This window comes from Myotis brandtii, unplaced genomic scaffold (genome assembly GCF_000412655.1).
Source record: "Myotis brandtii unplaced genomic scaffold, ASM41265v1 scaffold141, whole genome shotgun sequence".
NCBI lineage: Eukaryota > Metazoa > Chordata > Mammalia > Chiroptera > Vespertilionidae > Myotis > Myotis brandtii.
The window spans coordinates 763,461-768,542 of NW_005355037.1; the positions used below are offsets into that span (position 1 = coordinate 763,461).

Below are 5,082 nucleotides of genomic sequence, written 5' to 3' on the forward strand. Positions count from 1 at the left end.
CGACCCGTTGGCACCGCTGCTCCTGTCGGACGTGGAAGCGGCCAGAGGAGCCGGTTGGACCCGCTAACGGTAACGCGCTCCCGCCGCCGAGGGCTCGGTTTATTAGGGTGGGGCTCGCCGACAGCCACCCTGGGAGCCCGGGGACGCGGGCGGGAGCGGAATCGTTGCTGGACCCGGGAAGGCTGTGTGTCCGGAGGTGAGGGCCGGGAGGGAGGGAGACTCCAAAACGCTGGGCTCTGCAGGAGACCTTCCGGGCTGTGCGCCCTGCAGCCCATCCGAGCACCCCCGGAGGGGAGGCGAGGAGCGGAGCGTGGGGGGAAGCACATGGGTCGAAACGTGCCGCCTCCTCCTTTCCTTCTCGTCGTGGAAACTGCCCACGGCCTCCCCGAGAGATTGCTCCTTTCCAAGTCAGATCTGGATGGGCTGAGGGTGGGGTTCCCCGGGGGCAAGTCCAGGAGGAAAGCTGGGAGGGTCGCGACGGAGAAAGGCGCTCCCGAGGTTCTAGGTGCGTTGAAAACCCACCCCCGAGAGTGTGAGCGGCGAGGCGGGGAGGGAGCAGCCTCATTCCTCCTTGGCCCTGGTTGCTTTTGCTACTACTCGCGGCGACCGCCAAAGGCTGTGTGTTTTCACTGGAACCCAACTACCTTTCGCCCGAGGCGTGCAACGATCCGTGTTCCTAAAGTGAGCCTCTCCCGGAGCCGGAGCACGTGGCTACCTTGGACAGCACAGCCCGGCCCGGGTGCTCTGCGCACCCGGGAATTGCAGAGTGTGCCGCTGAGGGTGGTGTTGCTGGGATTTCAAGGAGATGATGGGGGGGGCGGGGGGGTGGACTGGCAACCCAGACCATTTCTGCGTTTCATCCACAGGGCTGGTCTGCGAGTGGCCTGGACAGAGGACAATTCTGAGTTTAGGACAGCCTTTCATGAAGGCACTCCAACCAGCCTTATAAATAAGAATGAATGAATGAGATGTCATGTCTCTGACAGTTAGTTGTCTCCCCCTGGGTGGCAGAGGCTTCGGGGGCCGGAATCAGTTTCTTTTCAGCGGGGAAGCGGCTTTTGCGCGCGCGTTGGCGGTGAACGCAGCCCTAGGTTCGCGCTCTCAGTTTCCCTTCTCTTTCCTCGCCCCTCGCGGGGACAGGCTGGAGTGAGAGGGGGCGGCCCGCACTCGGGCGCGGTGACGTCACAGTGTTTGGGTGCTTATGCAAATGACTGCGACCGTTTCTCCCCGTCCGGCCGTTCTCCTTGGAGGTCTTAAAGGTAGACCCAGTCGTTCGTCTGCACCATTTGTGTGGTTCCCCATGCAGAAAGCGAGAGGACTGAAGGCTCTGCTTCATGTACTTCGTTTGGGCTCCTCATCACCCAGTTTTTAAAGCTGCCGTATAGCGTTGCATGCCTGGTTGCTCAGGAAATATCCTGCTCTGACAAAGCGGCCCCGCCCAGATCCTGACCCCGCCCAGCCCCATGCTGCAAGAACTGGGACTGCTGATAGGACTGACTTCTTCAGAGCCTAGTACTGGGCTTGACTTGTAATAGGTTCTTCACTAGTACTTGATGTCTGAATTTTCCTTGAAGAGTCCGTGCATTGCCCTCAGTAAGTTCAGCGTATTCGACCATCAGAGTCGTGGATTTCATTTTTGTGAGCGTGAGTGCCATTTTTACCCACCTGTATCTTTGCAGCAATATATTATCCCACCAAATTTTGAATGGAATTCATTGATGATTTTTCTCCAAATGAAGCATTCAGTATATTCTTTTTTTCCCCCAGAAAGACAGAAAATAACTGTTTTGAAAGGAAGACAATCTGTTTGTTGACACTGCTTTTTCTGATTGCAGTTGTATACCTGATTCAAGAATTACTTTATACTCCCAATATGTATAACTCAAAATATAGTATATCAATGACATATGAAAAGTTTTCATACATGTTTCTAGGAGATAAGTGATCTATTATCCACTTAATAAATAAGAAATGCTATCTTAGTCCCTTCAGGCTGCCATAACAAAATACCATGAACTGGGTGGTCTAAAAACAACAGAAATTTAACTTCTCACAGTTCTGGAGGCTGGGAAGTCCAAGATCAAGGCACCAGCACATTCTAGGTGTCTGGTGAGAACCAGATTCCTGATTTATAGATGGTGCCTTCTCATTGTGCCCTCACATAGTGGAAGGGTCTAAGTTAGCTCTGTTTTTATTTTATTTTTTTTAATTTTTATTTTTTGCTAGAGGCCCACTGCACGAATTTGTGCACATTGATAGTAAATTAATTAGAAGGTGGCCAGCAGGGCAGGACTGGGAGAGATGGGCCAGACACACCCTGGAGCCAGCCTCCCACGGTCCCTCCCCAGCTGGTTATACCTGGGTGATGCTGGGGCTCGATGGGTGTCTGTGGAGTGAGCGGGGTCTCTCTGGCAGGTGGGGTCCCTTGGCCTGGCCTGTGGGGGATCAGGCCGAAACTGTTCCTCTGACACTCCCTGAAGTGTCCCAGAGTGCGAGAGGACACTCTGCAAAGTTGCTTGTCACTTGGCAGCTCCTGTGTTGAGCATCTGCCCCCTGGTGGTCAGTGCATATCATAGCTGTTGGCCGGTCAGTCGGTCGCTTAGTCTTTTATATATATAGACTAGAGGCCCGGTGCACAAAAATTTGTGCACTCGGTGTGGGGGGTCCCTCAGTCCGGCCTGTGCCCTCTCACAGTCTGGGACCCCTCAGGGCATGACCATCTGCTGGCTGAGGCCTGCTCCCCAGGGAATTGGGCCTAAGCTGGCAATCAGACATTCCTCTGGCAGCCCGGCAGCTCTCGGGGGATGTCCACTTGCCAGCGGGGAGCAGACCTAAGCTGCAGTCGGACATCCTTAGCGCTGCTGAGGAGACAGGAGAGGCTCCCACCACCACCGCTGTACTGGCAGCCGTCAGCCTGGCTTGTGGCTGAGGCGAGCTCCTCCATGTGGGAGCTCACTGACCACCAGAGGGCAGCTCGTGCATTGAGCGTCTGCCCCCTGGTGGTCAGTGTGTGTCATAGTGACCAGTCATTCCCAGTCTTTCTGCTGTTAGGGCCAGTTTGCATATTACCCTTTTACTATGTAGGATAGAGGCCTGGTGCACGGGTGGGGGCTGGCTGGTTTGCCCTGAAGGGTGTCCCGGATCAGGGTGGGGGTCCTGCTTGGGTGCCTGGCCAGCCTGGATGAGGGGCTGAGTCCTGTTTTCAGGCTGCCCACACCCCCTTTAGGGTGGGGGTCCCCACAGGGGTGCCTGGCCAGCCTGGATGAGGGGCTGAGTCCTGTTTTCAGGCTGCCCGCACCACCTTCAGGGGGGGTCCCCAGTGGGGTGCCTGGCCAGCCTGGATGAGGGGCTGAGGCCTGTTTTCAGGCTGCCTGCACCTCCTTTAAGGTGGAGGTCCCCACTGGGGTGCCTGGCCAGCCTGGATGAGGGGCTGAGGGCTGTTTTTCGGCTGCCTGCACCTCTTTCAGGGTGGAGGTCCCCACTGAGGTGCCTGGCCAGCCTGGATGAGGGGCTGAGGGCTGTTTTCAGGCTGCCCGCACCCCCTCAGGGTGGGGGTCCCCACTGGGGTGCCTTGCCTGTCTGGTTGAGGGGCTTAGGGCTGTTTTCAGGCAGGCCAAGCCTGCAACTGAAGCTCCCAGTCTCTCCTTTTTTTCTTTTTTTTTTATTCTGGGATTTATTTACCTTCTGTAATTGAAACTGTTGGGGCTCCAGCTCCGAGGCCGGCTGGCTGAAAGCAGGTACCTGGGGTTTGTTTAGCTTCTATAATTGCAACATTCTTGCATGTGGAGCTCAGAACTGGGCCACGGCAGGCGGGAACCTTGGCTTCCTCCATCTCCGGGGCAACCAAGCCTCATGTTCGCTTCAGCTGCGTGGCTGCCGGCCGCCATCTTGGTTGGCAGTTAATTTGCATATCACCCTGATTAGCCAATGGAAAGTGTAGCGGAGGTATGGTTAAATACCATGTTTGTCTATTATTAGATAGGATTACTTCCTAAAAGTCCAACTTCTTATCACATGGGGTTAGGATTTCAACATTTGAATTTAATGGGGGAAGATAAACATTCAAACCACAGCAAATAGTAAAGAATTTTTAAATTAGATAATAGCTATCCGAGAGACCAGTAATCAGAAGAGATCCCTGACTTTTCAATAATTGAATACTTAAAATAACTTGGAATAATTACTAAAACCTAAAATCTATATTTATAATGATTTATTCAGTGATCACAGTTCAAATTTTACTATGTGTATGGTAGAAAATATACTTCCTATCAAAAAACAAAACTTTTTTATAAATAGGCAAGCATTTGCATTCTTTAGATCTCTGGGGTTGTTCTCTATTTAAAAAATCATTGACTTAGAATGATAGGCTTGAAAGAAACCTCAGTGATTATCAAAAGCTTTGAAAACTTCTACTTCTCAACTTCTATTACTACATGCATATAATAACATATTCCTATTCACAGTAGGTTTTAAAATAGTTTTTGAGCAGATGGCTTTATTAACAAAAATCATAGGCATAATCTGATATATGAAAACATTTAAGGTTATATGGCAGGAATCTTAGATTTATTTCCAATTTTCCCTATAACATAAAACAAATATTCTTCTAGACATATTTAGTGAATATTTTTAAATAAAAAATTATCTGCTTAAATATTAACTTTGATCAATAGTGATTGTCTCATATTTCTTGGTGAAAAACAAACTGTATATACTGGGATGCAGGGTGCTTTTAAGTGCACAATGTCACTTGATATAGGATAGAGCTGTTTTCAGTCTTAAAGGTCACTTTATTTCTTCATGATTACTAAGGTATGCTTTCACATAAGATTAATTGATTATTATCTTTGAGTAGAATGCTTACCCTGGGAACTTTTCGCCTATCAAAGTGAAAAATCAAGATGCAGAATTGTGAATACTGGTATAGTAACAGTTGTGTAAAAAATGAAATAGGTTGGGTAGATGAAGAAAAAGCACATTAACTTGAATATACCTGTTATTTTCAATATAAATAAAAAAATTAAAAAATGCCTAAAATATACATAACTGTATATATATATATATATATATAGTATAATG

The 5,082-nt window shown here is 49.7% G+C and overlaps 1 protein-coding gene and 1 long non-coding RNA gene across 5 annotated transcripts in view; one reads left to right on the plus strand and one right to left on the minus strand.

Annotated features, from left to right (window-relative positions):
• SLC6A15 (solute carrier family 6 (neutral amino acid transporter), member 15) overlaps window positions 1–5,082 on the plus strand; it is a 44,665-nt gene that overhangs the window by 668 nt on the left and 38,915 nt on the right. Inside the window, exon 1 of one of the 4 annotated variants that reach the window (XM_005860854.2) lies at window positions 1–69. The exons of 1 other annotated variant lie outside the window; for it this stretch is intronic. The gene's annotated coding sequence lies outside the window, so the exon portion shown is untranslated. 2 more of the 4 variants (XM_005860856.2, XM_005860855.2) reach the window with 2 other exon arrangements.
• LOC106725181 overlaps window positions 2,659–5,082 on the minus strand; it is a 23,479-nt gene continuing 21,055 nt past the window's right edge. Inside the window, exon 4 of the long non-coding RNA XR_001361050.1 lies at window positions 2,659–2,695. This is a non-coding gene — a long non-coding RNA (uncharacterized LOC106725181). The remainder of the gene's footprint in view (window positions 2,696–5,082) is intronic.